The sequence below is a fragment of the Aegilops tauschii genome, chromosome 1 (genome assembly GCF_002575655.3).
Source record: "Aegilops tauschii subsp. strangulata cultivar AL8/78 chromosome 1, Aet v6.0, whole genome shotgun sequence".
NCBI classification, from domain to species: domain Eukaryota; kingdom Viridiplantae; phylum Streptophyta; class Magnoliopsida; order Poales; family Poaceae; genus Aegilops; species Aegilops tauschii.
Genome location: NC_053035.3, coordinates 96,831,048 through 96,842,655, shown reverse-complemented (window position 1 = coordinate 96,842,655; position 11,608 = coordinate 96,831,048). Strand labels below are relative to the sequence as shown.

General features: G+C 43.2%; 2 long non-coding RNA genes across 3 annotated transcripts; both read right to left on the bottom strand.

The window, feature by feature from the left end:
- Positions 1-6,244: 6,244 nt before the first annotated feature.
- LOC141041789 (uncharacterized) lies at positions 6,245-7,456 on the bottom strand. The gene is made up of 2 exons (XR_012203336.1): positions 6,608-7,456; positions 6,245-6,470 (listed from the first exon to the last, which is right to left on the bottom strand). It is a non-coding gene; the product is annotated as an uncharacterized lncRNA (long non-coding RNA).
- A 538-nt stretch (positions 7,457-7,994) lies between these two features.
- Positions 7,995-10,149, bottom strand: LOC109733778 (uncharacterized). Of its 2 annotated transcripts, XR_005768818.3 has the most exons (3): positions 9,880-10,149; positions 9,519-9,645; positions 7,995-8,281 (listed from the first exon to the last, which is right to left on the bottom strand). It is a non-coding gene; the product is annotated as an uncharacterized lncRNA (long non-coding RNA). The 2 variants fall into 2 exon arrangements; XR_002225702.4 differs by lacking the exon at positions 7,995-8,281 and having other exon boundaries at positions 9,048-9,645.
- Between the last annotated feature and the right edge of the window lie 1,459 nt (positions 10,150-11,608).

The window sequence follows — 11,608 nt, the reverse complement described above, 5'->3', positions numbered from 1 at the left end:
ATGTAGTAAATAAATTGGCATGTTTGACGAATGTTTGGACACACACCGCTCACAAACCGGAGCAACTCGCTAGAAGGTTCGTGGTTCCGAGAGGGAACAATGCATGTTTGATGAAGAACGGGAGATAGCTTCCTCTTACGGCCTTCAAACTTTTCCCTACGTTTAACGTGCAATTGTCATGTGAAAATTTGGTAAATTTCAGGGGTCATTTGACCTTTTAAAGACATTTAAGTGACTTTCTAACCATTTAATGACCGTAATTCAAATTTGAACTACATCTACATGCAACGTCTAACCAAAACAGTTTGAAAAATCATATTTTTGTGTACTTGTGTGCGAGTTAATTCCATCTGCAGTAAATTAGAAGGAATTTTCAAACATATTGGTGTCAAGGCATAGGCACATGCATGGAGTGCATGCCATGGCATTTTAATTCCAAAAAATTAAAAAACAATCAGAAAAACATGAAACCTTGCTTTATTTAATGTCATGCCACCAAGATGATGTGGTAAAAACATTAGCCTGTTTGACGAAAGTTTGGACACACACCCCTCACAAACCGGAGCAACTCACTAGAAGGTTCGTGGTTCCGAGAGGGAACAATGCATGTTTGCTGATGGATGGGAGATAGCTTCCTCTTACAGCCTTCAATTTTTTTCCTACATTTAACGTGCACTAATACAACTGTCATGTGAAAATTTGGAAATTTTCAGGGGTCATTTGACCTTTTAAAGACATTTAAGTGATTTTCTACCATTTAATGACCATAATTCAAATTTGAACTACATCTACATGCAACGCCTAACCAAAACGGTTTAAAAATCATATTTTTGTGTACTTGTGTGCGAGTTAAAAAAATCATCAGACAATGTAAATATCTGGTGTTCAAAAAAGAAAATGAAAAGATCTGGCAAGACAACCGGCCCCCACACGATTGGCACTCTATCGCGCGGCTCGAGGTTTGGTAGGTAATTGGCGGGGATCATTAATCAGACACGGTTCTGTATTGGAAACCGTCAGCTATTATGTTCACACACGGATTTGCTGCGGGAATTGTGTGTAATTCAAACTATAGTACTCGTAAATTCCGGCGACCGGCGTGCGTACTGTCCCCGTTGATCTAGATTTCGGCCGTCAATAAATACTACCTTGGTCACGTCGTCCAGCCTGCATTCTCATCTACATCCCCCCTCACTCGCCCTCTCTCTCTCTCAAATCTCTGCCATGGTGCCGCCGGTCTGCCCACGCGCCGACGAGGAGTCGCCACCCCCCGAGGACGCTCACTCGATTAGCAGCGACGAGGACCCCTACGCGCCGCCTGACGAGGTTGCGCCGGACCCCCCAACTTTGGATTGGTTTTGGGGTCAGTACAATCTTTGTTTGTGGAAGTCGCTGCCGCCAGCTGAGAAAGCCAGGCAAGTGGCTTTCAAGAAGGAGATGGCAGAGGAGGAAGCTAGGTACCAGGCGACCTGTGAAGCCTGTGATGCCGCCTGGAAAAAGGAGGCGGCGGAGCTTTGGGGGCGGGCGCGTCTTCGTGCCGAGGAGGTGTACGAAGACAGGTACTTCACGAGGAAGGTCATAGGCGTTGGGCACCTCGTCGCTGCGTGGAGGTGGGCCGATAAGCTCCAACGTGCCACCGACGAGGAGCTCCGGTGGGCGCCCAACAAAATGGCAAGATCGGCCGCGTGCATCCGCCAGCAAGAGGCAGATCGGTACGTCAAGCGTTGCGAGGCGGAGGAGTCGGAGTACTGCCTCCGCACTGGGAAGACGCCGCGCACCAGGGAGCTGCTGGCGAGGGGCTGCCGGAATACTTGCCCCAGGAGGGATTATTAGTTTTAGTATTGTTTGTTTTCAATTTTATGCATTGTACCTAGTAGTTAAGTATCATCACATATATGTGATGATATTATATATATATATATATTCTGTGATGATCTAATGAATAATTAATATATATAATTATGAATTCCATTTTCCATCTATTTTTGTATACTAATTTGAATCTAGCTGTTATCATCCATATATACAGAATGGAAAGCGTATATACACACATTGAAACAGAACATATAAGAATGGAAAACAAAGTACACACCTTGAAACAGAGCAATACTATGATTGTTGTGAATACATACCTATCCACGTCGAAACTTTTCAAAATAAAACGCGTCCATGAGACCATGACCACCAGCCCTTGCCTAGGGTAACTCTTGGCTCTGTCTGAACTCGTGCAGACGTTCGTCCAAGCGGTCGACACGCTCGTGGTACATCTGGAGCGCGATCTCGAGCTCCAAGTTGGCTATTTCATCGGAGATCATCAGCTCGAGGATGCGACGGCCATGTTCCTCTACTGCGCCTAGGTGGACACCTGGGCCAAGGAGGCGGTTGAGCCTATGGACCAGCGCGTTGGCATCCAGCGGGCCGCACACAAGGCGAACGGCGGCACCCATGTGAACGACGCGACGGGCGTCCGGTGCAAGTACGGCGCGGCCGGCCTCTGGTGCAAGTACGGCGCTGAGGACCTCTGCCCACTCCTGGCGAGGAATGGGGGTACTGACGGGACGTGTACCCAGCTACGACACCGTGTCAACAGCAGGCAAGCGCCGATGGATCCGCTCTTGCTGTGCGGCGCGTCGCGCCTCTCGCTCTGCGGCGCTCCAATGGTCTCGCCGTGCGGTGAGCCGCAGCCTATCGGCGCGGACGCGCCTAGCTTGCTGCGGCGCGCCATCGATCATGTTGTGCGGCGAGCTGCAGCCTGTCGGTGCTGACATGCCTATCTTGATCCGCGGCGCTCAAGCGCCATGCGCCGAAGGTCTGCTCAACCCTGGCGATGACGCGCATCACGGCATCGTCCATCGCGTTGCCGGGGAGCGCCTCGGCCTCGACGGGCCGTGGCGCCTGCTCGTTTTCCTCGTCGACGAGGTTGATGGCAGAGGCGGCGCTTTGGTGGGTTGGCATGCTTGGAAAAGGTGGATGTGCTACGGGTTGCGCTTGTCGCCTCCGTGCGTCACGCGCCGCCTATGTGCAATAGAGCAGGGTGGCGGGAAACATGTGAGGAAATGGCGGGAAACGGTGGCGTGTTCATAAAACGCCATCAATTAATGGAAACTTAGCATAGAAGGAACATCGAGCTAGCACAAGAAGTAGATGATGATCAGATGAACACGGACCACACTAGGGAACCGGTCGGTGATGAATTCATCAATCCCAAACGGTTGAATACTAGCAAGCGTTTGCCCACAACACACACGGCCTATTCCATCACAAACAGGTTGGATGGATCAACTGTATGCCACGTATCGCACATTGTCAAAAAGTAATGCGGTAGACCTTCTTTAACATGTGTTAAAAATAAAAAAATAAAAAACAAGGACCTCGAGGTTAAATTAGCTGAGGGAATGGGTCATTTCGGTCATTTGACCGAAATGATCCATCCTATCAGTTAATTTAACATCAACACAACTTCCCATCCAGTCACCCATCTGATGGCTGCTCCAGCCTGAGCACACTTAACTTGATAGTTTTCTTACATGAGCTACTGGTGGAACAGCTAGTACTTGCTGGTAGGAATGCCTCTTCGCATCCTTATGGCGTATCCAGATGACCGGCCGTCCCACAACGGCCAATAGATGTTCTGTAGACAGAGCATATCACATACGTCATATTAGAAGCAATCGTCTGCGTTATTATCGGTCTTCGCAAACATTTCTGATTACAGACCTGTTTGCTGCGTATCACACACATCTTGTTATATTGAACCGTTTATGTTCTCTTGCCTAATCACAAACAGTTCATCCGAGTGAACCGTATGCTGTACATTGCACACACCTTGATCGGGTTGACCGTTTCTTTTGTGTTGCCTAATCACAAACAGTTCATCCGAGTGAAACGTATGCTATACATCGCACACCCCTTCATCTGGCTGCCCGTTTCTTTTGTTCCTCCTCATCGCAAATAGTTAATTGAGCTGAATCATATGCCCTGCATCGCACACGCAACTAAAATCTGAACCATGTTTGATGCATCCTCCATCGCAAATGTTTTGCACCTTTTTTGACGGTTTTTTACACCACCGTTTGCGATTATGGCATCGCACACAGTTTCGTCGAAGGGTCTCTGATCATAATGTCGCGTTAGCAGCATCCTGCAGTAGTGTACCAACCTCCTCCCTAGGGGCATGCGAGTAATACTTTGCTTTGAGGGCTAATAAACTTCCGCAATAAGTATATGAGTTGTTTATGACTAATGTGAGTTCATGGACAATTACGCATTCCTACCTTTTCGCAATTTGCTAGCCTCTTTGGTACTGTGCATTACCCTTTCTCACCTTGAGAGTCGGTGCAAACTTCTTCGATACCGTGCATTGCCCTTTCTCACCTCGGTAGTTGGTGCAAACTTCGTTGTTGTATCGAAACCCCATGATATGATATACTCTATCACACATAAGCCTCCTTATATCTTCCTCAAAACAGCCACCATACCTACCTATCATGGCATTTCCATAGCCATTCCGAGATATATTGCCATGCCACTTCCACCATTCCGTCTTATGAAATGTGTGTTCATCATCATATTGCTTTGCATGATCATATAGAGCTGACATGATATTTGTGGCAAAGCCACCGTTTATCATTGTTATACATCTTACGCTAGATCATTGCACGTCCTGGTACACTGCTAGAGGCATTCATATAGAGTCATATTGTTTCAGTTCATCGAGTTGTAAGTAAATAAAAGTGTGATGATCATCATTATTAGAGCATTATCCCAGTGAGGAAAGGATGATGGAGACAATGACTCCCCCACAAGTCAGGATGGGACTCCGGACGAAAAAAAGGAGGCCAAAAGGGCCCAACAACAAAAAAATGATGAGAGGAAAAGAGAGAAGGGGCAATGTTACTATCCTTTTACCACACTTGTGCTTCAGAGTACCACACTTGTGCTTCAGAGTAGCACCATGTTCTTCATATAGAGAATCTCCTGAGTTATCACTTTCATATAATAATGGTAATTTTTCATTATAGAACTTGGCTTGTATATTCCGATGATGGGCTTCCTCAAATGACTGAGGTTTTCATGAGAAAGCAAGTACCCACTTAGTTTCAGTTGAGCTTTCATACACTTCTCTAGTGCGTCCGTTGCATGGCAATCCCTACTCTTCGCATTGATATCGATTGATGGGTCTCTCCATTGCCCATTGATCCACCGAGTTGATGTGATACTTTCTTCCTTTTTGACATCTCCTATATATCTTTATCACCGCATTCTTTTACACCTATAATGCTAATGTCCATGTCTCACGCTCATGTATTGAGTGGGGTTGAAAATGCTGAAGCACATTAAAAAGTATGATACAATTGCATGGTTTAACATTTGGGTGCTCATGATTTATACTTACTAGTTGACCAGTTGCGCCAAATGGCGCAGAGACCCGCTAAAGCCATGTTGTCGATGAAAATAGTTTCATTTTGCAAGGACATATTCGATATTAAAAATATGTTTATCACGATGAGAAATTTGAGTTTTAGAAAAAAAATCATATTTCTATAACATGCATAGATGAGCTAAGGAAGCATTCTTTTTAGTTAAAATTATGTTTATCACGATCAGAAATCTGAGCTTGAAAAAAAAACATTTGTATAATATCTATAGACCAGTTAAGGATGTATTTTTTAGCAGTGTTTGCAATAAACTTTTATTTTTCATGTGCCCCAAAGAAAAACCTCTCTGTGTTGTGCATATGGAGGCACAGGTATGTGAAAGGTACATATGCTACCTAGCCCGGTCCAGGAACAATTTGTGTGGACCGTTCGGAGTCACGCCTACATACACAGTGCCTACTTATCCCCTTTTCTTCCTGGGTTCCTCATTTGGGCGAGAGAAGCATACTCAACTGATGAGATTTCTCCTTTCCTATTATTTCTGATTTCTCTGCATACACAAATGACCCATTACACCAAACAGCACAATGTCCATTTCAAACACGAAGTGTTATCAAAATTAAATTAGCTTCTAGCACGGAGGAACATTCCAGACTTGTAACAGCGGATGCAACCACTTTACCAATTCAAACTCTTTAGCAACCATTTATGATTATGATGTCTAATGGCACAAGGTGTCAATTTAGACTAAAGAGTTATTTGAAATGTGTTTCATTTGCCCTTTACAAACTGCTAGATACAATTTCACTACACAAAAGAATTTTCAAGCTCGATTAAAATGGTATTTTCATGCATACAAACCATAACTAAACAACGTGAATGTAAATATATATGACTGAGTCATACTTCCTAATACAAAAGCAAGCAACGGACTGGTAATAAGTAGGCCTGTTTTAGAGAGATTGTGGTAAATTACAGTTCATTATTACACGCAAAATGTTTTTGCGTCGGACCAGAACACTCATCTATCTTTGTCTTCATATCCTTTTCTTCTCAGAGCTGGAGTGTGATGCCTTGCTCCTACTCATCTACCTACAAATTTTGAACAATCTAAATTAGTTATTCATTCAATGGGAAATCTGAAGTGGGGATTACTTCGCCAATATCGTTAGCAAGTGTAGGGAAAAGAAAGAATGTAACTTCCAAAAGCGAAGGTAAGAATGAAGTACGTAGTAGTGTAGCTGGGAAAGTAGGAACATGAGCTGAGACATGTTTCAGAAAAAATGGTTGAGGTTCCCTGATCCTTTTGACATGAGCTGCGATTATTTTGTCAGGGACACATGGCTGTATATAACTTTCACAAGCAACATCCCCTATGTGACAACCTACCTTCGATCACAAAGCTATATAATCTATATAATGGAGAAAAATGGAGCTTTCGATAACCTGCATACCTATTTCCTAAAGCAAAGCTAGGAATGAAGTACACAGTATTGTAACTGAGAAAGTAGGAAAATCAAATCATATACTCTGAAACATATTGCAGAAAGAGAAGCGTGAAGCACACTTCCTTGAAATTTGAACACAAGCGAACATTCATTTTTGTTGAGCCTGCTATTTATTTATGGGGAAGCATGGATAAGTAAAGATAGAAAATTAGAAAATGTATGCAAATTCACATATATTTTTCTAAAATCCCATGGAAATATGTCTATCAGGACGGTGTATTTCAAAAAAGCAAGTCAGGTAGCAAATACTTTGGATAAAACCTCTATAGATAGTAGAGAACAACTTCCAACGATTCAACTGTACAGACTAAAAAGCTCGCCAGGAAATGAGAAGAGCCAAATACACTAAGTTACAGAAGAAGCACCTGAAATACAATAGTGGCACAGTTAGTATGGCAAGAAACCTGCATATATTTGAGTGCAATTTACATCCTCTAGGCCATCGTTCTCACGCACTTTTTCCTAGTAAGTAGAAAGCATATACAGAGTATGAAAAGGGGATACAGATCACACAACAAATAGTAGTTTCAGAGCTTTAGAAGGCTGTCCCATTTTCCACAGTATGCTTTCAGCTATGCAGAACCGGACGTTGTACTACTTATTTCAGAGTCAAGACATATTTCAATCTGTAAAAGAAACCTGACATGAATCATCTGCTACTCTAGAAATTTGATTTATCACGGCTAACCAACATGGAACGATCATCTGACTTTCTGGTTATACTAACGTGTAAATATTTGGCAGGAATAGACTATAGTGTCAACCATAAAGTATTATTTGCAAAAGCAAGGAAGGTTGCTGTATCTAGATAAACTACTCTTTTCAAGTTGACTGCCAAATTTTTATTAGAAAGTGGATGCCTAATAATAGCGCATCTCGGGGAATCACAGTGAGAATGAAAGGCCTGTAGAAATGCAAAACGGCAAGATAAAATTCAGACATTGGCATAGAGAGAAACTAATAGGAAAACATGCACCATCAATCACTCGCCATAAGGTCAGCAGCTGGACAATAGCTGAGCTGCAGTAGATGGTTACCAAATAATGAATAGAAGGAAAATCACTACAAAAATAACCATGAGAGCACCAAACTATCTACAAACATGAAGGCCCTTGCTTGGATTAAACAGGATGAGTATGCCATCATAATCAAAAGAACAAAAAGATGGATTAAAATTTATAGAGCAATGCTAGGAAGATATTGTCTTGAAGAATGGAAAGTAAGAAAACAATAAAGCAAGCAACGAACCTGCAAAAATATCCTCCAAGTTTTGCGTGAAAATCGATCAAATATATCCTTGATCGCATATTTGTCTCTGTCGAGGTACTCTACAGGAAGGTTCTCCAAAAAACAGAGTAAAGTTGTTTTTTCTTTTTTGAGAGTTTGATAGCAAACCTGCAATGCATCAAAAAGGGATTAGAATTGATAAGAAAATAAATCTCTGCTACTTTATAGTCAAAGAACATGGTTCCATCGACAAAAATACAAAAACATTGAAATTTGACGGTGTAAGGAACCTGCAGTGATATACTGAGCCATAAACTACTTTGCAATGATATACTGAACCATAAACCTGAAGCTCTACATGCTTTCAAATTATGTAATGAACAGGCCAAGACTCTGCACCTACCATCATCACAACTGTGGACATACGATGTGCTATGTATTTTCAGATCTCTCATTCAAATAGTTTGTAGCACTGGCAGACATACAAAGGCTGACCCATGTTATTTCAGTCTTACGACTTTTACTTTAGCAGAACACTCATTTGGTCAATCTTGGTAGAAGAGCACCAAAACAATTTTAGGCGCATCCATTAAGAAAATAATAACAATAGCAGCACAGTTAGGCATATAGATTGGTTAGTAAAACATATCTTCTTTGGATTATTCTACCAGGATAGATAATAAAACTTCACCTCTCAGGTCCTTTTTCAGCATCATGCCAATATATACTTCAAAACAGCATGTCAAAATTTAGAAAATCCGTTGAGATAAAACATGTGATTGATCAGTGTGAGCCACATTGCTTCTATTTTTGAAACACACTACTTGGACAGTTGTAAACATTGGTAATACACTACTAAGATAAAACTTGATAACATAGGCTTAGTGACTGTACAGTAAAATGTGTATATCTTATGGCTCAGGGGTGTGATAAATTACACTTCAGCATTTGAATAATAGTTTCGAAAATAATAGAAACTTCCCCACTTTGACGTTCCTCAACACAAGGAGCTTGTAACAAATCTGGACCACTCCAGCCGTATACACATTAGTCCATGGCAAACATCTTAACTGAAGAATAATCTTATGATCTAATATCTTTAGAAATAGCTGAAACTTATTTCTTCTGAGACGGTTACTACAGGTATGAAATCACTCCAGCTATTAGTACGTATGAAACTTCTCTTTAGTGTTTCCATTCTGCCTGTCTGCACACTTCAATTATTTTTTGCAAGAACAAACCAGACTAAGAAAGCATTAGTGTGTTGCATCTTACTCGAGTTACCGGAAGATGAGAGAATGCTTGCCGATAAAAAGGGGAGCAAGGATATAATAACCTTTAAACATCCAAGGAAGTAACGTGGAATCCACCCAGCAAGAAAAACAGAGGCCATGGAAAGTCTCACCTCAGCATTCCAAGACCTGAGTTGCCCTTTGGATACAGATCACGAGAGTAACCAGAGACAATCAATTTTACACGTGCCTCATGTCAAGTATTCTGAGCCAGTAGAGACCTCTGTCTATCTGTTAGGGCTGCCAAAACAGTACAAATACAATTAATTCAGTATTATAGGAAATATAGCAATACAGCTGGGTAGCAAGATCCTCAGGAGAGATGTGTAAACTAAACACAAACAAAATCACAGACCATCAAAAACAACTGGACACACATATAAACATTTCAAGGAAAAATGCTTAAACCCGCAACTCAACATCAAGATGATCAAAAGAAACAAACAAATAACAGGACCATGTGTGATTGCTTACCTAATTAGACATCTATATAAAACAGAACGGCATAGATAACCTCCTCACAGAACCATGGATGCCTATGCAACCATGGAGGCATCCATACTAAACAGCAACTGAAAACATTTTTACATAATAGTCACTGTCAAACAATCAGTCCAGAATCTCAGGAAATACCAGGAAATAAAGTACATCTTAGATATGTCTATAGAAGATCAGAGCAGAGGAGAATATAATGAGCATTCGGTGCTTGTTCATCTGCGACCTCACACATGCACAAATGTGCCGACAAAGCACAACATGCTGCCATGGATTCCAAAATAGGTATAATGACGGAGACAAGAGTGCACATCCTGTTCAAACGGAACCACAAAAATAAGCAACATAATAGAAGTAGTAAACAACACCCAGGAATATCCCTATTTTAGAAAGAACAAGGTTACTCAACTTTCTAATATTCCTAAACAAAATCAAGACACAGAATCGACCTTTCTAGTTCAAGTATATATATTGATTACAGATCTGAACTTCTAGCTAGCATGCACCTGAAGAGCCAGATATAGCAACGATGAGCATCAATATATACGCATATATATTCCCTAAATCCAGGGGCAGTAAAATGAGAACACTCATTCCGTTACCCATTTCTAACCTTTACACTATCCCTCTTCCAAAGAAAGGAGGCTAGCTAAATGATATCATACTCTCTGATGAGAGTGATATTAATTAAACAAAGTACTAATGTCAGGTTGCTTGATTAGTTGAAGGAACACTTCATACAACAACATAAAGAAATAGCAGGCACGTATGTGACTCCTCTTTGCTGGTTACGATTAACCAAATATACCAAACCAGTTGCAGCACGAGAATGACAGCAAACTTGACACAACTGCATTCTCTGTACATCATATATAAGAACGAGGTGAAGCACCAAAAGAGGTTATTAATTACCATTAGAGCCATTGGAAGAAGACCACTTTCGAATCTCTGCACACGTCAAGTTTAAAAATCCAAATATTAGCAAAGTAAAATATGAGTGAGGAAGGAAGTGAGGGAGAGAAAGAGTGGAGCACCTAGTTCGCCGCTGGCCTGCATCGCTCAAGTCGCCTCCAACAGGCACGTGTTGTCCTCCTTATACTCCAGATGCATGAGGCAGCCATTGAAGGAGAGATGAGCTCCTGCTTCCTCTCGCCTTCCCACCGCCTGTTCACCTCGAGCTCCTAGCCTGGTGGGGGGGGGGGGGGGGGGGGGGGGGGGGGGGTGGAGGCAGAGGTGGCACCTCATGGCGCAGAGGAGGCGACGACGCGGTGGCGCAACAATTCGACCTGCCGGCCGCCGGCAGGTGCGCGAGGCCTCGCCCTGCCCCTTCCCACCCGCTAGGATCGCTCACCCAGCTCCTTCCCCCCTTCCTCGCCGGCTTCCTCCTTCCCCTACAGCCCCATCCGCACCGCGAAGACCCCGCCGCCGCTGCTCTCCCACGACGATGACCTAGGCAAGCAGAGGAGAAGGCCGGCGGTGGATCGACGACAACGTGGTAGAGGAGAGGAGGAGGCGAGTGGAGAGAAGGCCGGCGGCTGCGGGTGAGGAGAGGATGAGGGAGAGAGGGAGGGGTGCGGCGGCTGGTGGGATGGAGGGGAAGGAGAAAGGGCGCTAGGGTTAGGCGGGTGGGGTGGGAGTGGGGCGACGATTGGGTGCGGAGCGCGCCGATCTCATTGGGCAAAACCTAGTGCACGCGGAAACAGCCAAC